Genomic DNA, 26,741 nt, shown 5'->3' with positions numbered 1-26,741 from the left:
TCATCTGAAACAAGGTTGTAATAGAACACTAGTTCCTTCGACTCTTGTTATTTACCTAGTGCTGACTGATCGCTCCTCCCACCAGGGACACTGGGGCTGAATGAATTTTTACTTTAGGAGAGTCCTTCTCCTGAGAACTGGGTCTAATACTAGGCTCTGGAATGCACCTGCAAATGTATTAGGCTCGAGTGATAATTTCACATATGCACTTTGTCTAACAATCAGCAACATCTCTATAGTGCAGTTCATCTTCCTGCAGGAAGTCCACACATGAGATACATTGACGCTCGTATTGAATGCACTTCTCTTTCGTTACATAGATTTGGTGATACTTCTCGGGGAGTGAAAATTCTAATCATGTGTGTTTGACCTATCTGTTCCCTTGCTACGTTATTTCAAACCAGTTTCTACCTAGCTGATTGCGCACGTATGTGGGGGAAGTTAATCTTCAATGATCAACATGTAGCAGAAATTTGAACTGGGTACTTTCAAATTACTAGACAGTCATTTTAAACAAACTTTACTTGACTTTCTCTGAGGCATTAATCTATGTTTGCTGGTTTCAACTATCACCACCATAAGTAACGCCAGTACTCAAAATTGAACAAATTCTTAGACAATTAAATTCTTCTAACTGTTCCAAAAATTACCACTTCGACTGTTATGTTAGCAAGTAGTTTCATTTTGCTTCTAGGTATCACTGGGGAACATTTAGCCACTACATTTGCATACTGTTAATCTATCTCTGGGTTTACTGTAAGACAACCAAGAAAGCTGAAATGGCAAGTAGAAAGTAACACAACACCAGGATGCTTGATGAATTATAAAAATGTAATTCTTTGAAAATGTTAACCTAAGTACTGAAACGTACTACGTTATCTTCTCCTCTGAGTCACCGATTTCTATAATCAGGCAAACATATATACTAAACATACTTAAGTGGTGTGTCTTTTCCCAGTACAAAGGCCTTTTTTTTTATATTTGGAGCAGTAGAGCTTAAGCTTTCATTATTTTTCCCCACAAAATGTATCTAGGCCAAAGTAGGTTCCATTTTGCCCCAAATGTGGGTGATTTTAAAGTACCCTGAGTTTATAGTTTTCCATAGAGGGACCTAAGAAAGAAGCCAAAATGTAGCATTTTTTTAGAACAAGTGGAAAAAGTGGTATGCAAGAAAGGATATGCTATTTCTAAATATGGCATCAACAAATGGTTTACAATATTTACTTCTACCCAGCTTTCAGGAACAGTCAAAGCAATTTCACAAGAACAAAAACAAAAATCATAGTTTTTGCTATTTCCCAAGTGGTGGCCCATATTTCCGATTATTTGCAGTTTGTACCTGCTTGCAGGTTTTGTTTTTTGGGGTGGAAAGGAGCTTGGGAAACAAGGAAAACTATACATTTCTTCAAAGTAAATTAAATTCTGAATTCCGAAGGGATACGCTCTGTAGACCTCTAATCTGTTTCACAAAGAAAGACATCATTACATTAAAAAGACAAAGAACATAAATAGGAAAAAAATGAAATAAATGACAATGTTTTTTAATGTCCAGTTTGCAAAAGTAACATACTGTTACATCCGTCACACTCTTCCTATTACATGGATATTTAAAGTTTACTGGTTGTCCAAACACTTGCAACAGTTTGAGCTATTAACTGTCCTTATCATTATTTCATTGCATTCTGACCATGCATCAATTTAGAAGATAAAATCGAATTAATGAAAAATCGGTACACATGAAATATATTAATTTTTGAAATATATTCAAGAATCCGAGCTTAAAAGTAGTGGTTATTTGTACGACATTGAATTTGCGGTTACCCATAATATCTTGTGATTCAGATGACCGTTTGTAAATTCTTTTTTTTTCTTCTGCACTGACATACCTTTGGAAGCCAAAAATGCATTGAAATTAACTAGGTAATCAGAAATGTTCTTCTCTTCTGTGTTTTTGCACTTCTCATGGTTAGAACAGTATCTCACTTGTGTGACTGGGCTAATCACCAACAACAAGAAAGGCTCACAAATGCAGCAGGGAGCCAACAATGTTTTTCCTGTAATTCGAATCTCTATAGCTGTGGGGTTTGGGCACAGGGTTGGCTGCTACTCAAGGAATCCCATCAACGCTGGCCATTTCTGAAAACTAGTATCTGGGGTTGTCCAAAGTGGTGTTGCTTACACAGATCCCTATGCTTTCATGTCATCCGTTCATAGTCTGACGATAGACAACATTTGCATTAAACATTGTCAACATGATCAGGTGGCGAGTACACAAGTTTGTACCATGCATGCGTTTTCTGAGTTTCATCATATTTCTGAAGTAGCTGATCAGTTTTATAAACTATACCCATGTATAATCAAGTGTAAATTGGGTTTATGCACTTCTGCCCCCAAACTTTCACCCGGAGAAATGCCATTATCATGAATTGTGTAGAGCATACCTGCTTCCCTTTCACAGCTAGCAGTTTGATGCAAAGCAATAATCTGCAGTCACCTTTTATTGGGAATTCCTACAAACCAGCTCCTGAGGGAATCTTTTGAGGTGACTTTGAATTGTCCCACACACCAGAGTACCAGTGTTATACAGCTCTTTTAGCAACTGTATTCCTGCATAGAAGTTGTCTACATAAAGATTATAATCTTTACAAAAGAGTTGTTGAGCAAGATCCTACACAATCATGTCCCTAGCTCTTAAGGTAGAAGGGCAACCAGCAGGATATGTACTGGAGTCCTTTCTAGTATACACCTGCACACTATATTCATAACCAATTGGACTCACATAGAGCTTGGTGTCTTACCGAACTCTTACTTCTTCGTGGTTGAGCAGCAGCTGTCCCAAGTAAATGATCAAAGACTTGTCAACTGTGGTTCTTCGTTGCAGTATAAATATCAGGAATCTTGGCAAATAAATGTTCCACTACACCCCAAATTTTTAGCAATCTGTCGCAAACTGGATGGTTTTGTGGCAGTGCTGCTGAGTTATATTTTTTTATTCTGAATTGTATGCTACAGTATCATATCTACTCATGACAGATGGGAAGATAGGTGTTGCCCAAACCGTCAGAGAAGACCAGTAAGAGTATACTGCAGGTTTGTGCAGTATTCCCATGAGAAATGTAAGGCCACCAAAAGTTTAACTACACAAGGAAAGTGCCTAGCCAACAGGCGTGCTTTAGAATGAGGCACCAGATCCCTCACATTTGTTTGCTGAACACTTTCTTCAAGGAACAAGTCATCAACAAAAAGTTGAAAGTAATCAGTAGGCAAAAAAATTGCAGTATTTATTTAAATATTTTGTTTTACTGGAGATGCTTGGTGTAGAGTTTATATTCTATTGGGGTAGCCTAGAGAGCATTCTTGCTGTGCTCTCTGTGGCACCTGTTTTGACTCTGGATTGTGCTAAACTGCCGTTGCAACTCAGCGGCGAAAAATACACTTGTGAAACGACATTACAGGTGCCTTGATATGCTGAATGGCCATGTTCAGAATGAAAGAGGGGTCATCATCTGAAAACTCACTTGTGGATTTTTGCCTATGATCCACACCCTCAGATGCAGTCTCAGTATCGGAATCAGCCTCAGAGTTCGAGTTCTTCATCATTATTTGACTTAAGGTCTGAGACAGAGTCATCCAAGAAGATACCATGTATTTTTCATGTTTCTTTTCTACAATGTTTCTCTCTCAAATACTGTGTGCTAGGTAGAATGCAGAGTGCTCTCATAAATGTTTATGCACAGAGAATGGTAATAAAGTGTGTGTAAAAGGAGCAAAAATTGAGATGACGTTACAAGTGAGAGTGGGTTATAAAACTATTTAAAGAACCGAAAAACAAAATCGGAGGCTGAAAAACATACGGAGCGGTAATTGATTTTACTTCACATCGCTCAAGGAGCACAGACTTTGCAATCTGAGGTTAAAAATGAAAAATGTACTTGGAAATGTAAAGAAAAAATACTTCAGCTTAGAACCTGTGCATCAATTGTGCATCAATACCGTAAATTGGAATTCAGTTACAGTGTAAATATTCAACAAAGCAAAACTGGATAGATGAGTGATATAGGACGGGAAAACCATTTAGTACAGACTCCCATGTCCCTTGAAAACAGGATTACAAATCATGGACAGCATTTATGCTAGGGAGCAGTTGACACACAGGATTTGCAACTAGGAAATCCAGTTGTAAATGTAGAAGAAATGTGCACGGCAATACAATGAGTTTTGTGTTTCATTAGTAGGGAGCAAAATGTGCACATTTCTCGTCATTCCTTTTTCTTGGATGCATAAACCGTAGTCAGCGGGAAAATGTGCACACCCTAATTTTGCAATTTGTGGGTGTGGAGTTCGCAACAACTTTTGTGTGGACTAGCAGTAATCAGAGCCTTAGAAGGTAAATCTGTCTGTGCTTTACTGATTTTGCATGGGTTTTACACCAGTTTTCACTCTGTTTTCTTTCTAAGACTTTGAACTTTTTTGTATGTGTTCTTTCAAAAAGTGGGAAAATGAAGTCAGAATCCCTGAACAGGAATCCATAGGCGAGGGGCACTAATGGAACGAAGAGACACTACTACTTTTAAGTGGTGCTTCTCTTAACTTGGCATATATATATTTTTTAAATGGTAAACACCATTTTCTCATCCTTTTGGAGGTGCTGATTGCAGAGTACTGGCTCCCAATCAGATACCCAGCAGGAATTCATTGTTGAGAGGCACTATAGCAAAAATGCAACTCTCCCTCTTCCAGCAGGGATATCATGACTTTATGTTCACCCTGGGCAGTGCAAGCACCCAGGGTGCACAGAAACTGAAGTCAAAATGGCAGCTCCCATTTCCCCCCTCCCTCAGATGTCCAGTGCGAATAACCAGGGCCCTGTTCCTCCCACGCGCCAAGAAGAGAAAGCGTTCTCAATTAATTTCATCCTCAGTGGAGGCCGACATCCACGCCGGTGGAGCTGACGCCTGCCAAAAGTCATCCCTGTTGCTTAGAAGAGAATTTCTGTTTAGGTTTTATGGAACCTACTGTAATCACCAAGAAGGATCTCTTTGTTGAACGGCACCATTGAAAAGTGGGGGACTTGCCCCTTTCCATTAGTGTCTCACAACATTTTATTAGCTGTGAGGTGGCTCAGAGAGGACAAATACAAAATGGCATCCACCATTTCCCTTTCCCTGCTAGGCGGTGATCAGTGAGAATCAGGGCCTCAGACCTTCTCACCTGATCCCCTCCTCAAAGGTAAGAGAAAATGTTCCATATTTTTATCCAAAGGTGTGGCGGCACCTATGGCGTGAGTAGTAACCTCTCCACTCCCTCCCACCTATCCTAGTGCCTAGTAATGGATTCTAAGCAGGAATCCTTCAGTCTTTCACGGAGAGACATTGTTTTGAAGGGAAGAGTCTCTTTGCAGCAGTTACTTGCATGACTGTTGGGGTGCTGGCATGGAGGGGGGCAAGATCTGATCCCCGATCTAAGACTTGCTAATCTTTAGCAGCGTTGTCACCTGGGCAAATGGTTAGGTCATTACCCAGCCATGGGAGGGCCCATGGTATTATGCATAAGCACTTTGAGGTCATCCTCAAGTGAGGGCAAAAATGGATGAAGTCTCCACCCGAAGATGTAACGTTCACCTCCTCTGCATTGATAAATTAGTGTGGAGGATAGAACATCATGCCCCCTGCAGTAAATGAGTTAAAGGAAATATGTAATTGTGTCAAAATCAAAAAAACAGATCAAAACAATTTTAAAACTTTAAATGTACTCTCATCACTGGAAGAGTGGCACAAGCGCACACCTTTAAATTGCAGACTCCTTACTTCTCCTCATTAATTAAATCCATTTTCATGAGCGAAACTAGCTTCACACCTCCCTCATTGCTGTCACTTAATGTTCTTGTAGCAGATGGTTGCACACTGCTCCACAAGAACCGACTAAGCAAAAATGGTGTTGGCATTGCGATCATTCATAGAAATTGCTTTATTTGCACCCCAACAGACATTCCTACTTCACCTTCCTTGGAACTACCATCACATTCAAACTGAAAAACAATAAACATGGTGCTTCCACATTTTATACTGTTCTCCTGGCTTGACACATCTTTTGTTTTAACATTTTGAGGAAGCCATTACAATATTAAAAACATAACAGTCCGCCATCATATTTCTAGGTGATTTTAACAATGACTACATGTTGAAAATAGCCCTCTCTTCAGGGTCACCCCCAAAGTTTTGCCTTCCTATTTTTGCTGGATTTTTACTCTTGTTGACCTAATGACCCTATGTACTTTACCACTGCTAACCAGTGCTAAATTGCTTGTGTTTTTTTCCTAAAACTTGGTTTAATTTGTTTACACCCAATTCACATGTTTAATTTACTTGTAAGTCCCTTGTAGAGTGGTACACCATATACCCAGGTCATGTAAAGTAAATGCTACCAGTGGGCCTGCAGAACTTATTGTGCAACCCACATACGTAGCCCTCCAAAACATGTCCCCAGCCTATCATGGCAGCCTGAATGCAGTGTCCCACTGCCATGTTGACTTGGCATTTAAAACCCCTTGCCAAGCCTTGAACTCACTGTTTATTACATATAAGTCACTCCTAGGGTAGGCCCTGGGCCAATAGGGCAGGATGCTGTGTAATTAAAATTTAAGTTTTACATGTCTTGTTAATGAAAAACTCCCAAATTTGTTTTTCACTACTGTGAAGCCTACCCGCCCCATAAGATAACATTGGGGATTCCTTAGTACATTTACTGTAATTCCTAAATAAGAGGAGATAGATATGCCATGTTTGGTACCTATGGAATTGTAATGCTAAACCATCTTTAATGGTAAAGTTGGATTTGTTATTACAATTTTGAAAATGGCAGTTTTAGAAAGTTGGTGTTTTCCTGCCCTTAGCCCATTGTGCCTGTAGCCTTTCTTGGTCACATGACTGAGAATAGCTGACAGACTTTGTGAATCCCTCCCAGACAGTCACACAGTAGTGGGATTAGCAGAGCCCGAATGGGCCATTCATTGGCTTGTTGGGTGGAGGTTCAGGGGGGTAGGCAAAGCGGAGTACTGCCTCACTTGCACCTGAACAGGCTGTGTCCTGTCTTCTCACAATAGGCTTAACAACCCTGTATTGTCAGTGCAGCCAGCTAGAGCCAGGGTAGGCCAGAAACATGTTGCACCTTCGAGGAGCAGGGCACCAGGGTATAAAAATAGGGCTCTCCATTTCAGATACTGTTTAGTTCACTACTGGACCTGCGGAATAGCTCTGAGGACTGCCTGCTGCTGTGACCTGCTGTGCACTCTGCCAGACTGGTGCTGTACCTGGAAGAACCTCTTTGCTGCCTGGAACCTGCTTTGAACCCTTAGAGGCCAGCCCTGCTCTTGAGACCTGCTTCTTCACCTGCACCCAGGACTTCCAGAAGTGACTCCAAGGGCCGGTTTGGTCGCCTCCTGTTCAAAGCTACAAGGACATAATAGGCTCCACCATCTTGAGCCCACACATGGCCCAGTCTGAGTGAGTCCTACACCCCCAAGAGGTCTTCATCCTCTCTTGGACCCTTGGTTGTGGTGCTAAATGTAACCAGATGTCTGTGGTTGGCGCTTTTATCTTTTAGGCACTATTTTGAACCTTAAACTTCAAAAATTCATAACTCTGGTTCTACTGATTAGATTTTTGTGGATGTGGTGCAAAAGTTATTTATTTAAATGCACTCTGTTGTCTAAATCGGCTAGGGATGTTTCTAGTGTTGTGTTTTCACTTTATTACTGTTTACGTGCTGTATAAATACTATACACATTGCCTCTATGTTAAGTCTGACTGCTTTTTGTGCCAAGCTACCCAAAGTTAAGCACAGGTTAGTTTTGTGACTTTTTGCCCTGCAAGGGATTGTGGCTATTGCTTGAACAGGGCTCACATCCAAGTCAACCAACAACCCAATTTCTCACACTAGAATCCCTGCAAAAGACAATGAACCTAGAAGAAATGTACCTAATCTGTTTTATGTCATACTCGCAAGAAAGGTCAAGCCTTACAGAAACTAGTTTCTCTACCAAAAACCATGTCCTGAAACTAACCAAACCAAATACATTGGTCTGACAATTTTCATTATACCCATCCTAAATAAAATTCCTGACACCATTTACAGATAATCACAGAGCACCATTGTACATCAACTAAGAGTTGGCTGCATCGCTCACTTCAGTGATACCCAATCCCACTGAGTCACTGACCAGCTGCTGCAGTAAATCTGTTCCGAATATCTTAAATATGCCACTCTCACACAAAAGTTCATTACAGGTAGAGCAGTTGCTCCCTTGTACTCAAACGAGCTAAATATTAGTAAATGACCAACATGAAAACTTCAAATCTATTAAACAAATACATCAGACTCACTGCAGGCTCCTAAAGAACAAAGGAAAATCCATCTTATAAAAATACTTTTAAGAATAAGATCAAAGAACCAACCTATTTCTTTTTTCCAAACCATGTGTTATTGTGAAAGCTCCACTTAACGTCCAGAAATTCAAAGCACTCATGTCATGTTTAAAATATTGCCAAAATCTACTCCAAGAAAATTCAGTTAAGTCACAAGGAATTCCCAAAATCACCACTAGGTGGCATTCCTGAAAGAACCCCCACAAAATAGCCATCTTTCAAACAAAGTGCAATTCATTGTATTCATTGTAATGATTTATCTAGTACTAATCTATCTTGTTACATCAATGATGCCACACCAGCCACTCTTGAAACAAATCATGCGTACAGCAAATTTTTCTTCCATTGCTCAAAGACACCAATTACTCCTTGTAATGAGGCAACTTTCCTGGTCACTTAGAACTGTCCACTTCATTCCAGGCTGTCCTCACCAAACCCACACTTGAACCTAATACCTTGCGATACGTCACACAGGTGACCAATTTCTTTGGAAAGATATTAAGAAAACTGTTGTTACACTGGCCCCAGACTAAGGGCCTAATTACAGCCCAGGTGGTCTTCAGATCGCCGTGGCCACGTTGGCGGTCTGGCCGCCGTCAAAGCGGTCGTCCGACCACATTGGCATTATGGCCGTGTCAGTTTGGCCACGGTCGGACCTCCAGCACCGTCAGTTACCCTCCACTGGAGGGACTAGCGATGCTGGCGGTCCTAATCTGCCAGGGCAGCGATGCACGCAGCGCCACCCTGGGGATTATGACCCTCCTCTCCGCAGCTTTCACATGGTGAAGATGAGGTGTAGGGCACTACATGGACAGCACCGTCGCTCTTTTAATAGCTGACAGTGAAAAGCGTGACGGGTGCTGTTGCACCCTACGCACCGCAACATTGCCGCCGGCTCAATTATGAGCCAGCGTCAATGTTGTGGGCTGGTACCTGCTGGGCCACCAGGCAGAAACACGACTTGTAATGGGGCCCGCGGGAAGGTGGACACACTGGTGGCAACCTGAGTGCGGGGGTTTTGCGGGTGGGCATTTCCACCCGCCAAACTCAAAATGACCCCCTATATCTCCAACAATATTCTTTTAAACCTATTTAAGTTTTGATCCCATTCTCAAAATAGCACAGATACTTCTACATTCCAAATTCTAAATGACACACTTTTGGATGAAGTTGACACCTGTTTATTGATGATACTGGTCCTCATCCCGTTAAACCAATCATATTTTCGATCAAACACATCACCTTAAGTTTTGGTTTAATTTAGTGACATAGAGGAAAAACATTTTCTTTCAAATACTGACACTCATTGTTTCACTCCAGAAATGACCTATATATAAATTTCAAAACCTGCTAATTTTGAAATTGAGAAATGGATCAAATGTGTATAGGTTTATTTCTGGTCACCTCTTTCGGCATGTTTTAGTGATATGAGTTTGCTCATATTTAGCATACAATAGAAATAACTATTATAACTGGGCACTTTGTTAATGTATTCCGCAGTGGAGAATGTGGGCAGTGATGTTTAAGGACAATTTGCCTTAGGTTTTCCAGTTTCCAGTTAGGCACGCTTTTTCATTGGTGGCTGTGTTGCCCCGTTGCATTACTGTAGCTGATAGTTTGAATGACACTGGCAGGTGTGCAATACGCATAAGCCCTGAGTACTGCCTGTGTAAGCACATTAGTAATGACTGAATCATCCGTCAAATAGAATTTTGAAGGTTATGTTTCTTAATTAGGAATACCAAAATAAATGTGCTTAGAAATAATGAGCATTCACATATAACTTGAAATAGCTCTGCTTTTTTTCCATCGATGTTGGCACCAAGAGACAGCAGCTATAGTTTTGTTGTTATGGTTTTCCTCTTCATAAACTGCATTAGTCCTTTGCACAAGCTACATGATCAGCCCTGCAGAGGCACTTATTTTAGTCCATTATGGGGGGGTTTGGGGAAACATTGACTCATGTCAGCTTGAGTAAGAAATTTACAGTAATACACCTCGAATTCCATCAAAACTGTGTGCAGTAGAAACAAGCATTTGCAATGCAATGGTTCTCGCATTTGCTCAAGTTAGAGCTGGAAACTCCGAACCGGGCTTTTCTTGCCACATAAATTGAAAATGAAAAGTAAAAAACATCACGCCATGAGTATGACTGAGACACACAAAAGGAAACATAAGTTTGCTCGCAGTCAAACGTATTGGCAAAAGTGCAATTAGCCATGTAACAGGGTCGATGTCCAAGGTGGTAGCCAAACCACCCCAAGGAGGGACAAACGTAAAACATTTACCACTGATTACAAAGGACTTTTGATGGGCAAGTCCATGAACGAGCAATAGTGATGGGCGTGAGGCGTGGTTCAAAATCCCAAATTGATAACAATATGCCAGAAAAGCAGCGCTTGCGCGCTCCTATGCTCGACCTAAAAACGAGAGAAAAGCAGGAGAAAGCACTCAGAAGACTGGGAAGAAGCAGGAGTGATGCATTAGCGCAGACAGAGCTGCCCTAGGACCTATCACCTCCGATATTGAAATTCTGACTCCTAGACTCATCCCCACACATGTGGATTATCGTCCCTCTACTAAAAGATGCTTTTTATTCAGTATGAATCTAATCAATTTTGTGATCTGTAATCTTTTTTGGCCCCACCATGTCACTCATAGATCTTTCTATCCCTCTTCTGTTGGCTGGCATCCTTTCTCTATTCATCTTTCACTGTCATATTTGTGAACTGCTTTTAACAGGTATGAAGTCCCCTCCATTCTTTAATTCTGTCTCCCCACTATACCCTCCTGTGTCTCTTCTAGCTTTTTCAGTCTGAACTTTGTTACGTTTTGGCTCTCTCTTCCAATGGGATCTGGTCCCAATACTTTGTCACACTTTATATCTCAGGTGCTTCTAATTGTAAACCTTATAATTAATTGCAATCCAAGTTTCCGAAACAGAATAAATAATCCAGTCTTGTGAATAACGTCCCGCCAATGGAATATTATATGACTTAACAAATAACCGAAGACTCATTTTTTTTAAAAGAGCTAGATGTTGCAGGGAGTATATTTTATGGACTGCACCAATTCTAGGGCAACCACTGCCATTAAAATATACCTTATAGAGCTACATCACTCAAATATATCAACATTAAAATGTATGTTATGCCTGCCTCTGAACAGTCCACAGGTGCCTTAAAGTGGTGAGAAACTATCAATCGATAAAAAAAAGTTTTTCCTTTTTTTCTTTTTGGGAGGCGCAGATGTGTGTTTAATTGTCACAGGCTTTTTTTTTAAGAATGGAAGACAGGCATCTCCTGCGGTTCCTTTCCTTAAAGCAAAGTTCAAGGACATCACAACTGGCCAGTTGTGATCTACTTGGTGAACTCGGACAACACAATGAGCTGAATAAAAAAGAACTCCAAGTAATCATCATGGTAACACTTACAGATATGTTACAGATGTACAGGACAGGAGCAAAAGAAAAACGTCATACAAATGTCAAAAAATATAAATGAAAAGCACCCTTCTCGTATTAGGACTAAGATTGAAGAGATCTCCAATAAAGGGGAAAACGTGTCTCCATGCATAGCACAGTAAGACGGTGGGAAATAGCTGTAGATCAACCTACTCAAGTACACAATTAAAATCTTCTGCAGTGATAGTTTGTGGGTGATATTAAAATGTCACACTTTACTAGATAACAATCAAGTTATTCGCAGTTTCAGAATGGAATGTTTGAAGGGCATTAACTCGAGGGGAAAATACATGGAAAACCAACACTTCAGCATGCATGGAGAATGGTCTTCAACCCCAAACATTTGTTACTTCCGGATTTGCATGTTAATAGTAAAATTCGACAAGGAAGTGGATTAACCCTCCAGGTGCCATCAATCTTTTGTCAAGGTAGCTTTCCAGTCACAGACTCCTACAGTGCCAGAGATCGAAGGGCAGACATCGACAAAATAAACCATTGAAAATGGCCCGTGCTCAATGCCAGTATTTTCCACTGCGGTTGGCAGAAGAGGGAAGTTTTGAAAGGCAAAACGCCCTCTCACCCAGATATTACCCAGCCACCCTTGTTTGTATACACAAAAAAGGAAAACAAAAAACTCCATTGCAAAGTTACGTCTAAGGATTGGCAGAGTGCCTCACACCAATGACACCTTAAATGTTGCATTTTTTATTTATAGGAAGGTACTTCAAACATTTACCTTTGTTGCAATCCTAGCGTGGTGTGTGGGCGTTTGAGTAAACCATCTACATACAACAAAATCCAAAACATATATTCAACACAGCTACTCTGGAAAAAACAACATATTTCAGGACTTGAACATGGTTTCACAATCGTTTAGGTATGTCAATTAACATCGAATCTCAAGTGCACGCTTGTTTAAGTAAGCAAAGCTGGTGAATAGTCATTGCCACGGTAAATGTGCACTTCCGCCCTTCAGTGGGCATACGAATGGTGAAGGTTTCTTCAGGAGCACTATAGCCCTGGCTGCAGTCCCGCCAGACCACCGCTCACCTAAAAGGGATTTTACAAAACAAAGGAAAAGCTTTTATTTACATTTAGCCAAACATTATAGCTCGCAATGTGAAGGCCAATCAGTCGCTTGGCTTGGGAAGCTGTTTTCCTAATTTGTGAAACAGGTCGGTTTGCTCAAAGACTTAAAAGTCATGTTTTCAAGAGACATTTCTCGTCGCCCCCGTGCCCCCTCCTCCTAGCTAAAGCCCGGATCGCCTGACGTCTCCTCCCGCAAGCAGCCCGAAAGAAAGCACTCAATCTGTTTCATGTTGCCATACAAAGTAACATTCGGGATAGTGTCACTTTCTTCAGAGCCCCACTCCCCCCGTTAGTTTCTCCACGAAGAAAGGCCGTTTAAGAGGTTTTAGGGAACCCCGACGGCACGAGCCTGCAGCCAGCTCTCGAATTGTTGGCGCTAGCTTTGGGAAGGCACTGATAAGATCGACAAAGGTTGAGATTTCTGGAGACGGAATGTAGGGTTTTACAAGAAACACTGACCATCGACCCTCGTACGTATCACCCACTCACTCAAAATCTCAAAGATCTGGGAAAACATACAGAATTCACTTATTAAGCTGAAACCTTTGTACGTGGAGAGATTAAATACTTCATCCGGCAGACAGAAGAAGCAAGTTAGAAGAATTTTGCCGAACAAGTACTGCCCTGCACTGATTTATCTGCAGAAACGTTGGGAATGGAAATGATAAGGCAGAACGAATAAGCACTTTATAATACCAAGTTCACTGTCCCGCAGTGACTTACTGGGAAGGACATAAAACGGAGCTAAACGTTAGGATTTCTGCAGAAACACAAAGATCTCCCTTTTTCGCTCCCGGCCCAATGGGTCGCGTGGCGACACAGCAACACCAGCCCAATTTCTTCACCAAGCCAAACTGAAAATAAAAAGTAAAACAGTTGACATAAGTGCGCCACTGCCGCCATTGGCGCGAAGCAGAGACACAAAAGGGAAAAGAAAGTCGCTCGCAGTCAAAGTTATCTGCAAAAGTGCAGTTAGCCATGTAACAGGGTCGATGGCCAAGGCGGTAACTAAACTGTCCCAAGGAGGGACAAACGTAAACCAGTTACCAACGAAAACAAAGGATTTTTGAGAGGCAAGTCCATCAACGAATGATAACGATGGGCATGCGGTGGGTGTGGTTAAAAGCCCAGATACATACCAATAGGTCGGAAAAACAGCGCTTGTGCGCTGCTATGCTCAATCTAAAAAGAGATACTCTGTTGCAAGTTGTCTGTATGATCTACGAACTTTTCGAGGTAATACTTGTGTTTATATTATTTTTCACATATGATATTATATAGAATTATAATATATTGGAACCTGCAATTGCTGTGTAAAAGCCTTCTCTACTTTTTCTTACTATATTCAAGTTGTAACGTCCCAAGTCACCTGTAGTAGGAAAATGACAGAGCTGCTCAACTGTAATTAGTTGTTACAGCTCGATTGTGACATCGTAATGCATTCTACTAAGGGTGATAGGGAGGACATAGATGATAATTTCAGCTGCAGTTTAACCAACAAAAGGAGAACTAACTTTAGTTCTTTTGATTAGTTTTTTTGTCGAATAAGCAGTAACCAGTAGAACGAGTTGTTTATGGTAAAGTGTTTATATTTCCCACACGTTAGGCCGTTGTAGGGAAGATAGAATCTCTACATGTTTCTGTACATTGAGCTACCACATTTTTTCAATCTGACTTGCATCAGAATGATTCTAAACTAAGCTGATACTAATATTTTTTACAACAAATTACTAATGACTTTTTGGTGTATTAAATTTTGTACCTCAAATTCAATTTTTATTGTTCCTGTCCTGAAACATACTATCTCTTACAAATGACAGAGCAAGACACCACGGATGTAAATGGTTTTTGAGATCTGTAGTTGTATGATCATATATGGTAAGGAATAAAATACTGTCTGTCGTGCATTAAAAGGTATTTATCCTTGTGCTTCTGTTTAGTCATGAAACTCCTCAGTGATTTGCAGAACCACATAATGTAAGAGAAGGACACTTACACTTCTGTGTAACATTCTGCCAAGATCTATAATGGTTGTTGAAGGCACTGAACCCGAATTGTTTTGATTTCAATGGAGCTCCAACATCCAATGTTACAATAATTGATATTGCTAAATAATGTGGATCCCCTTCTCCCCTGCGGTAAAAAATCCTGTTGACATACTTGAAAGCTCTGATAGGAAGTGCTGGTTAACAACAACACAGCCTATTAATCTGAAATGATCTGCCCTCGTATTCCTTGTTCAGTTAGCATTTATTTGAAATTTGATGTACTTCAGTTACCGTTTGGAGTAATACAGGCTGTGCTCTTCTAAAATTTACCCAGTGTCAGTGTGCACAGCTCTGATCATCTGATGGTATTTTTCAGGTATTTACACTTGGCTGGTAATTTGAACTGCTGGATGTTTAGCAGAGGTGTCATGGGCCATGGCACCAGTAAATAAAATAACCCTTTCCCTCTCGATCAGGGACCTCAGTATCACAGTCAGAAATGCAAGGCCAAGTCTTGATTAAAAATATGTACCATTACAAGGTGTGCCCAAGCGTACACAAAAAATAACCTTTGCAAAATGACATAGTAGTAATGAGCAGTACCAAATTATTCAGAGATTCCTGTCCACGTATTTATGCGGGAACAAAGTGTGGCTTGTCTACTTTTTACAGAGTAAATCAGCAGAGCATTTACCAAGTCAACATATTTGTGAAAAAAAGAGTAAAGCTTGCAAGTCCTCTCTGTTATTGCAGCAGACGGTGACCTGTAATAATCCAAAATATCCCACTTCTGTGAGTGTAATGGTTAGTAGGAAGTGCAGACTCTGGCTTTCAGGCAGTACTTGCATGGACAGTGGGTGTGGCCAGTTATAGTGACTTTCTGAAAATTAACTTGGGCCATGGATTTTTTTACCAACTAAAGTTCTGTTGTCACCTCGATTTGTAAAACTAAAATGCAATAAGACATGTTGATCTTGCCTTTGACAGTTTGGACGTTAAACAGAACACCCTGGCCTCATGTAAACTGTTAGAATTTGATATATTTAGCCTATTGCTATAAAATCCATGTTTAATTTGAGCGTTTTCCACTCCGTGTTCTTGTCCTAGGCTTTCACCATTGGAGTCATTGAAGGGGCAAAGGGTGGGACAAGCCATCAACCTTGTGAGGTCAAGAGTACATCATTTCTTCTCATAGGTGCCGGAAGCAGGGGTCCATTGGGTTCTGGAGCACCTCCAAAATACCCATTCTAAATTTCAGAAGATGAATGCACAGTGAAGATACCTTTAAATTTTTTTTTATCTTGTCACATTTGCTGTATTTCAAAGACAGAGATCAAATGTCGGGCTGGTGTTTCCTTTTTTTTATACAAAGTTAGAGGATTTTGTCAAGTGAACTTTCTGACCATCTTGAGGGTGTACAAGGAGTATGAAAGGAAAGGCTGTTGGATGTCAGTTGTTTTCTGACACACAACAAAATGTAAATGCCTGTACATGAAATGTGAAACTGTTTCAAAATATGTAATCAGTTAGGAAATCATACATGAAGCACATTTAACAAAAAAATTCTAAACTGTGATGGAAGCAAAGATTTGAATAGGAACAAAACAAATCAAGAAACTTTACATTGCGATGTACAATTGATAAAGATTTGCTGTAATACTTCATGTCGGTTCTAATTTTGTGGCCATTTCAGTGGAAAATGTGCTGTTTGTAAATGGTTTGCGCTACATCAAGCTTTAATAATGTATTTAGTACACTGTGCTCTCACTGCAACACTGGCTAGGCACCACACCCTTACCACTCTATTGCTGAATGGGCTTGACTCATTTGCTATAATTGCTCTTTGTGTGACACTTGGATTGTTCACAATCTCTGTGATTTCAGTCAGGTAACATTGACGGCAACTCCCCTACTATGAAAAATGTTCCTGCACCACTGTCTACAACTGGCAGTTTGATACATTAAAGTCAATGATGTCTGAAAGATTAGACAAGTGCTGCGGAACCTACATGTTTGTGAAGTTCCATGCATCTTCCTTTAAGGTTTTGGACATACATGCCAACAGACCTGATTCAGGCAGGAGATTCCTGATTTAGAAGTCAAAAATTGCTTTATTTTTGCACTCCTGCCTAAAATTGCCTCGGCTACACATGAATCAAGGGGAAACTAAATTCTCCCAATTTATTTTCATCAAATTCTCCCACATTCATGTTCCAAAATGTTGGCATGCTTGGTTTTGGAAACCACCAAAACTGAGTTTGTGTGTGTATCAAGCCCTGAGCTTCGCTACCCCACCTCAAATTAACTGGATGCCTTTCACTTGCATATGAGATTATATCGGTGTATATTCTTGCACAACAAACAAAACACCACATTTTACAGGATAACAGGTTAAAACCTGGGAAGCCTTTGCTTGCACTAAGCCTAGACTTGCTAGCTACTCGGGTGTATCCGGGGAAGTATTCTGAATTCCCGAAATAAGTAAATCTACACCCGTGCCAGGTGACAAGCCCCTGAAGTCTAAATATATTTTGTTTAAGTCATTTCTGAACAGCATAGAAGGCCTAGGTAAATATGGTCGCCAAACAAATATGAAATCATACTGAGAAAATACACAAAAATAAATTCCTTATAGTAGCAAAGTGTAAAAAGATAACATTTAATTCAGTTAGGAGCACGTCTTTCACATTAAAGCCTTTTGTTTTTGCAATCTTACTTGGCTGGTACCGCAGTTATTACGAGCACTTCACACAGAGGAGTGCTGGATCAGCGTTGCAAAAGAATTTTGTTTTTGCAGATTGTGGTTTTGGAATCACCACTGCGTGCTTATAATGTCCTCGCCAAACAGAAAGCATTTGGCACGCCGACGCCTCATTGGAGGAGTACCGATAAAACTGTAGCAAACGCTATCGTAACAATAGTTTGCTCATGAACTGGTCGTGCTATAAATAGAAATAGCGAACCTCGTTCCCCGCCTCTTCTTGCAACCTGCGGTGGGAGGTTTTAGCTGTCATGTCATTCATAGTAGAGTGATGCATAACTTCAGGGAAGTGATCGGGCCCCATCCTGGTTTGTCACAGTTTTATTTTTCACGGTGCCTAAATAGTGGAAAAAGAAATAGGTGCATCGTTAATGAGATGTGAGCAGATTAGAAAACAAGTCCCTTTGTGTACACTGACAATTTATTGTAGCTCCTGTTTTTGAAGTGGGTGATAATTATGAGGTGAAAAACATGGCTGTCTGCAAAGTTACAAATATCTGCGGTAGACTGCAGGAGGCACGCCCGTAATACCAGTAGATTACCCGGCAGAGCTGTTCACATCTTCTGGTAATAGAAGTCTCTGGCAGATTTTTACCTTCGCAGAAGACATTCGATAATCTTCAGTTGAAGCTACTCTTGTTCCTGTTCTCCAAATGATTGGTCTGATTTCCAAATGAAGTGTAAATATCTGTAACAATACTGCCAGTCTAATAACCCTTTGTGTCCTTGTTAGAAATGGGGTCTTTGGTTGACAGTCAGGTTAACCCCTGTTCAAGCAAGGACCCTCACTCTAGTCAGGGTAAAAGAGAATCACCCTCAGTTAACCCCTGCTCACCCCCTTGGTAGCTTGGCAGAGCAGTAGGCTTAACTTCAGAGTGCTATGTGTAAAGTATTTGTACCAACACACACTGTAACTTAATGAAAACACTACAAAATGACACAAAACAGGTTTAGAAAAATAGGAAATATTTATCTAAACAAAACAAGACCAAAACAACAAAAATCCACAATACACAAGTCAAGTTATCAATTAAAAAGCAAAAAGAGTCTTTATGTAGTTTAAAACACACACTAACACTGTTAGCGTGAAAATGTACCTTGTGTGCGTCAAAAATAACCCCGCCCGGGCGAGTGTGCATCAAAAAAGGGCTTGCGATGCGTCGATTTCACTCACGAGCGAGACCTTGCGTTGTTTCTCCTTTCGTCGGGTCTGGAGCATCGTTTCTTCTCTCCGCAGGAGAGCGATGCATCAATCCGGTCAACACTCGCAGGTCTGGGCAGGCCTTGCGTTGTTTTTACATGCCCAGCAGTACTTGCGTCGGAAATACAGCCGCATGATGATTAAAAAAACACGCAGCGCGGGTTTCGATCTCAGAGTCTCCGTCAGCGATGCTGCAAGTCATTTCTCCAGCTCCGTGCATTGATTATTCGGTCGCGTTCCTGGTGAGCGTCGATTTTCAGCCACAGAGCCGTCAGTGCGTCGTTTCTTCAGCCGCAGATCGGAGCTGCGTTGATCTTTTCCCCGCACAGCGCTCTGTGTGTGGATTTCCTCCTCTGAGGCTGTCAGCTTCTCCGTTCAGGGTCCCAGGAACTGGATGGGCACCATAGGGCAGAGTAGGAGTCTCTCCAGAGTCTCCAGGTGCTGGCAGAGAGAAGTCTTTGCTGTCCCTGAGAATTCAAAACAACAGGAGGCAAGCTCTAAATCAAGCCCTTGGAGATTTCTTCTCAAGATGGAAGGCACACAATGTCCAGTCTTTGCCCTCTTACTCTGGCAGAAGGAGCAACTGCAGGATAGCTCCACAGAGCACAGTCAGAGGCTGGGCAGCTCTTCTTCTTCAGCTCTTCTCCATATAGAGGTTCCTCTTGGTTTCCAGAAGTGTTCTAAATTCTGTGGTTTTGGGTGCCCTTCTCATACCCAATTTCTCCTTTGAAGTAGGCCTACTTCAAAGTAAAGTCTCTCTTGAATGTGAAATCCTGCCTTGCCCACGCCAGGCCCCAGACACTCACCAGGGGGTTGGAGACTCCACTGTGTGAGGGCAGGCACAGCCCTTTGAGGTTTGAGTGACCACTTCTCCCCTCCCTCGCACAGATGGCTCATCAGGATATGCAGGCTACACCCCAGCTCCCTGTGTGCCACTCTCTAGTGTGAGGTGCAACCAGCCCAACTGTCAAACTGACCCAGACAGGGAATCCACAAACAGGCAGAGTCACAGAAATGGTATAAGCAAGAAAATGCTCACTTTCTAAAAGTAGCATTTTCAAACACACAGTCTTAAGCTCAACTTTACTAAAAGATGTATTTTTAAATTGTGAGCTCAGAGATCCCAAACTCCACATGTCCATCTGCTCCCAAAGGGAATCTACACTTTAATAAGATTTAAAGGTAGCCCCCATGTTAACCTATGAGAGGGACAGTGCAACAGTGAAAAACTAATTTAGCAATATTTTACTGTCAGGACATATAAAACACATTACTATATGTCCTACCTTAACCATACACTGCACCGTGCCCTTGGGGCTACATAAGGCCTACCTTAGGGATACCTTACATGTAAGAAAAGGGAAAGTTTAGGCCTGGCAAGTGGGTACACTTGCCAAGTCGAATTTACAGTTAAAACTGCACACACAGACAATGCAGTGGTAGGTCTGAGATATGATTACAGAGCTACTTATGTGGGTTGCACAACCAGAGCTGCAGGCCCACTAGTAGCATTAGATTTACAGGCCCTGGCACCTCTACTGCACTTTACTAGGGCCGTACTAGTAAATCAAATATGCCAATCACGGATAAACCAATCAACCATACAATTTACACAGAGAGCATATGCACTTTAGCACTGGTTAGCAGTGGTAAAGTGCTCAGAGTTCAAAAGCCAACAGAAACTGGTCAGAAAAAATAGGAGGCAGGAGGCAAAAAGATTGGGGCTGACCCTGCATAGGCAAAAAAGTCCAACAGTCCTACTTACTGGCTGATTTATAATAGAGAGCTTGGATGGTTTTAGAAGATTTGTGGTAATACCACAAACCAGTATTGGCATTATTGCACCAGTTATAATGTACGGAACCCTCTGCTGTGTTTTTGCACAGATCCTGCATTCTCTAGTGAAAAGTGTGCATGTGCCACTAAAAGTGTCTGCTAAACTTTTGACTAGGCAACAACATTGTTTTAAAACAGATGGTACCACTATTTAACCTCTGGCCAGTGGTAAACAGCACTATATGGAAGGCATAAAGTAACCTCTGCTGTACATTATAAGGATATTACAAGTCACTGAGGAGGAACGAGGAAGAACGCTGAGTTCCTTTATAAGTTTATGGAACTCTGAGGTGGCCTGTAATATAAGTACACCAGGGGGAACGTTATCCATATAAGACATGGTCTTACATCACCTTTCCCACACACCACTTTCATGGTGCATAGTTCTTTCATATGAAAGAGCGAGCAAGTTTGCAAATTTGAAGACTAAAAATAATACCTGTGGTGTAAAATTAGGTACATCAAAATTCTGTTAGTTATGTGTTGCAAACAAATGCTAGAAATAGTTAAATAGAAGTATTAAAAAAAAAGCCTGCACTAGCTACTGCTTCCAAACAACGATATTGGTCCTCATGAAAAAGGGGTCCGCTGGACCAACCTTTCATCCATGAACCCGTTTGTAATAAATTGATGCTTTTGATGACTGAGTGACCCCTCGCCTAACTGGTAGTGTGGTGTCTTACACAGAGATACAGTGTAGTCAGGTATTAATGCTCTATTTAATAAGTACAGCAGTACATAAATATAAAGTTGGAGAAAAACTACAGATAAAGTAGTTTACTATTGTGTTTAACGCACAACATTGTCTTGGCAGAGTTTCCCAGTTCTCCGCATCAGTAACTCAGCTAGTCCAGGATTTTTCTTTTCACAATGAAACATGTACTTGTGTTCATCCCATTATATTTTCAGGGCTATGAGTTGCAGAATTCAAATACTGAAATATTAACCCCGGAGTGGATGAGCTACTCATGCATGGGCTTGAGAGCTTTTTCCAGAGCTCTATCTCAAGCCGAACGCAATAACAGATACATTCAACTAAAATTATAATGGAACCTGTTTTAGAAGGTAGATTGGAAATAAATGTAGCCTTATCAAAATTGCTTAACCACCCCTGCTCCCTTCATCTCCTCTCACAATCATCTCTTTTTCAATCCATCTATTTTTGCTTTCTATCTCCTTCTCTCTCTGTTCTCCCTTTCTGGTCACTTTCTCACTACCTTCACTCTCTCTCTCTCATTCTCATGAAGCCTGGAGCTGGTGAAAGTGACAAGAGCATCAAGAGCGGCCCTGCGCTTTCAAAACCAGCCACAAAGGTTTTCAAACCAAAAGGGGAATACCCAGTGGAAGAAAAGGTCTGTCTGGCCCTGTTGTTTGCTTTTGTCGCCATAAGTGCGCCAGGTATGCCCAGACGTGGGTCTCAGGCTCACTGTGCCACTGGATTCAAGCTAGCCTGGCTGGTGAAGGGTGATACCCTGAAACCGGTCCCAGGATGCTTGTTTCCAGTCCAGGGAGGACCTGGCCTGGCAGTTTGGGCTGGGCTGTTCCCTTGGGGAACAGGGTCAAGACTGATTTGCATATGGCTGGGTCCAAACTGGGGTGGCATGGTGAGCAAAAGAATTGATGGATTAAACCCAGATCTGTGACTGGGGGTGAATGTTTGATTGGTTCCGCATTCCGTCCATCATTTGTGTTTGTTTGTAGTTACAAATCAAAGCATTCGTCTTTATCAGCAAAGGAATCACTTAGAGAGTTAATTTAGTGAGTTGAGGTGAGGGTTGGAGTTATCATATTGGAGGCTTAGCCCATGATTTAAAACAGATTATCTCATAAAGACAGGCATCATTATTATCATAGTTGATTTATTTACTATGATTGTACACAGAAATGTCCTACCTATTAGTTTTGACAGCAGGTTGTATCAGTTATGTTATGAAGGATGTAGCACGCAACAAAGTAGCATAAGGAAGCCATCAGGATGCAGGTGTCTAAGAGGAGCGTGTGTGGGTTTGCATCTCTCCATCAAAGGTAAGGTGCAGGCACTTCAGTGGCATCGAGGTAGTGGTGATTGACCGCAAGCTCAATGGATTTGTGGCATCTTGGATTGTTGGAGGGAGAACCATCAAAGTAGGATGTTCCTGAATAGGGTTGCCTACATTGAAATGCCTAATGATCAGGCGGAAACACCGCAATTCCCTCTGTTTAAAAATAAAAATAAAATATATATATATATATATATATATATATATATATATATATATATAAATGTGTGTGTGTATATATATATATATATATATATAACTAAGGAACGGGCATACTGAAATGAGCATTGAAGAGGGTTTCAGTTTTGCCTTCTCAGTAATAAATGATTCAGTCACCCCTTGGAAATTACATTCAGGATTACAAAGAAAATGTTGATTCGCATTAATTGATAGTGGTTGTTAGGTAAAAAAAAAATATTTACTTGCACAGCTTCTCCGTTACTGTTTATTATGCTTGAATAAACAAGTGATTTGAAATCACTTCGAAAATTGGTCTGTGCAGTAGATGGGTATCAGATCCAACTGTTTTTGTAGAGAACAGTGGTGACGTGTGGGGAGCGTGAATAGAGGAACACAGGGCCAGATGTCCAAAGGTCTAAGCGTTTGCAAACCCTCTGATTTGGAAAATCAGACAGTCTGCTGACCCAAAAGCCATTTTACTTATGTGCTGAATGCATTTAGCGATATAATTTTTTTTTTTTCTGAATTGCTAAATGTGTTTAAAAATAGATACCCATTTGGTATGTATGATATGTGAAAGCAGTGTGTTGTAGACATCCCTTCCAAATACTGAATCGGTATCCTATGTATCAAGGTTTTGCAACTGAAATCCAGTTGCAAAGCATTGATATTTAACAGACACCCTCCCCCCCCAAATTTGAATGGTATCACGTTTGCAAAAGAAAAGGTGTCCCCTTCCCTTTGTCAATGTGCCAAAAAAGTTTGTTTAAAGTCTCTTAAACAAACAAAAAAGAAAAACAAGGTTTTGTTTTTAAGCGCAGTCCTATTTCCTCTAGTGAAAACGTGCTGCATTTAGGAAAAAAGATTGCTTTATTAAGAAAAGTGGTGTACCCTAGGTAGGGTGCCTTATTACGAGACTCAAATATATATACAATTTAACTTCTTGCATATAACGTACCTCATAGATTGCAGGTCATATATGGTGGGGACCCACTGGGCTTTTCTCAGTGTGGACAGCCTGGCGCTGACTGCTGTAATATGACTTGGAGTTGACCTACCTTTCAGATATTCTGGCAGGTGGTTCTTCAGCATTTGCTCCTCATGCTCTATAGAATCCTGTTTATTGAGGAGTTTTCCTAGACCTTAGAAGCGCATATCAGTTCTTGATTCCTAGATCTGGACATAGTACTATCCAAACCCAGGATAACAATGACCTGGAAAACTGATAAAGGCCCCATGATAGACCTATGGATACGCGATGTAACTTAATGGGCTTTGGCCGAGGAAAGAACCCTTTGGAGGGAAGACAGCTGGAGCATAGGAAGAAGCCCTTTGACAGGACTCTGGACGGCGATTATAGGTAACTGGGAAAATATGAGGAGTGATACACAACAGGGAGACCAGGTAGCTACAGAAGACGACTCCAGAGATTCTGGACTGGACAGAGAAAGTGAGGGAGGATCGGATAAGAACGAACTGGTGGACGACACTGACCGACAGCTGACTGGGATGCGCCTGAAGACACTGATGATACTGCCTCTTCCCATCCCCTGTGGATATGGACCCACTTCCATACCCTAGAACGTGTGCCATGGTTTTCTCATCATTAATGCGAGAGCTTCCCTGAACAACCACCCCCGATCCCAGATTTAGATTCTGTTATTGAGACAAATTGGTTAGACACGTGTTCCTTTTAGATTACTCTTCTTTGTTGGACGGGCTGGCGAAATATTGTTACATTTATCCTATCAGCATGAGATACATATTTTCTGGGAATTGGTACCACCTACCCCCCCCCACCTCTTACCCCCTCCACCTCTCATTGCCTCTACCAGGTAACTACACAGGATATGTGCAGGCACATTACTCTGGAGTATTGCTTGAGTATTAGTACCAATATGACATTCATAAGTATATTTCCCTAATTATGCTGTAAGTTGTCATGGCTCAATGTCTGTATGATTTCTGCCTTGATGTTCTGTTTAAAGTTTAAGAACATATATTGTTAGCTAAAAGGTGGTGATGTACTGGAAAATATAATTATCTGGATTAAGTGTTTCTATCATGGCAATAAAATAGTTTAAAAAAATTGCTTTAATGAAAAGCAATCACAGACATGGTGGTCTGTGGACCTCAGCAGGCCGCCATCCCTATGATGGCTGTGAATCATAGTAGGTCACAATTTGCTGCTTATCCCATTAATACTCATGAGGGTAGGTTGCATTGAAACCCAGTACCATTCAGTATTTTGTGATCTGACCTATAAATAGATCGCAAAAATACTGGTTGCAAATTGTGACCTGTATTTTAAGACCAGTGCTTTGTACATCTGGCCCTTAGTGGTGCCCTTTTTCCAAACTCTGGATAAGTCATTTACCTCAGTAATGAACGATTACAAATAATTTTTTTCTTTTTTTTTTTAAGCTGTACAAGGTTGACCGATCATCTTTAAAAGTGTCTTTAGAAAAACGGCATCTGGTTTGTGGTTAAAACTCGACTGAATCAGTGCATACATGTATTATTTGGCAAGAATCCGCCAAACCGGAAGCCCCAACTTTCTTAGAATTGTCTGTCTTTAATGTAAGTATTTCCGTTGAAGGGTCAGGGTGGAACCCCTTGGTTGTTCAAAAGGGCAGGGTGAAACTTCTCTGTTTAACAACTATTTTATTGGCTTGACGGCAGCTGGCAAAAGGGGCTAAACAGGTCTACCTCTTAATCAAAGAAATTGTCGTTATTGGTGAAGCTCGAACTTCAGGACGATATTCCGTTTTTTTTTTTTTAAGTTTAGGTATTTATAAACCTGTATATTTTTATTTTGCTTATACCGAAGGTGCCATTTTGGAATGCTACTTGTTAACAATAAATCTTAAATGTCAAGGGTATTCCTCGTTTAATTTTCGGAGCAGAGTGCCATTCATCACCGCCATTATAATAGATAGTGCTGTCAGAACGTGCATCCAGCTAGTCAGCACTAATAATGCTGTTATTTTATGATCTGTACGTAAAATGACGCATGATAATTTATACTGTTTGCAACTGCGCGAGCTTATGTTCTTTGCTCAGTTATATCCCGTCAGTGGTTCTTTTTTCAGCAGCCTACAAATGTAACATTTATAATATACTCATTTTAAGTGTATATGTCAGTAAAAGGGTGGGCGAAATATACAACTTCCTCCTCGTAGTACCCCGTGAAATGGGGAAAATGGTTGAGTCCAATGACTCTTCCTTTGTTTTCCTCGACAATTGGGGCTACAGGAGAGTAGCACTGTAGACATTATTTCTGGTTAATATGAGTTCACTGATTTGGCCACTTTTGTCCACATGTAGCATGTTAAGGTGAACAGGCAGTATTATCGCTTACTGAGTGTTTTCTGTTCTTGTAAAGAGCTAGCTCATTCTTAATTATCCTAGTAATAACAATTAAAATCAGAAATTCGAAAGAACATAAACAGGTTTTACAGCTGTTGGTATAGAATATTTATGAGACGTGCAATGGTGTACAAACAAAGGATTAACATGTATTTATTTTAGTTTCTATGCAGAGATCTTTCAGATGCACAGCACACACAGGTCGTCAGCACTGAAACATCAATTAACACTTACTTTCCTACCAACGAGAGGAAGCAGATATTTGTGGCAAAACCAGCAAAAGTACAGGAACTGATTACCGTCGAGGCACAGGAGCCTGAAGCCACCTATTCACGGTAGTGGTCAGACTGCTTCCAGGTGTGTTTTTGTGCAGGTCACTTGCTGGTGTGTGG

At 41.0% G+C, this 26,741-nt stretch overlaps 1 protein-coding gene and 1 long non-coding RNA gene across 6 annotated transcripts in view; one reads left to right on the top strand and one right to left on the bottom strand.

Moving 5' to 3' along the window:
• Positions 1 to 26,741, top strand: part of MITF (melanocyte inducing transcription factor) — a 654,150-nt gene that overhangs the window by 254,340 nt on the left and 373,069 nt on the right. The window lies entirely within an intron of this gene.
• LOC138259175 (uncharacterized) overlaps positions 17,644 to 26,741 on the bottom strand; it is a 124,570-nt gene continuing 115,472 nt past the window's right edge. The window contains exon 4 of the long non-coding RNA XR_011198662.1: positions 17,644 to 18,061. This is a non-coding gene — a long non-coding RNA (uncharacterized lncRNA). The remainder of the gene's footprint in view (positions 18,062 to 26,741) is intronic.

Source organism: Pleurodeles waltl, chromosome 9 (genome assembly GCF_031143425.1).
Source record: "Pleurodeles waltl isolate 20211129_DDA chromosome 9, aPleWal1.hap1.20221129, whole genome shotgun sequence".
NCBI classification, from domain to species: Eukaryota; Metazoa; Chordata; class Amphibia; order Caudata; family Salamandridae; genus Pleurodeles; species Pleurodeles waltl.
This window is presented reverse-complemented; position numbering and strand designations above follow the sequence as displayed.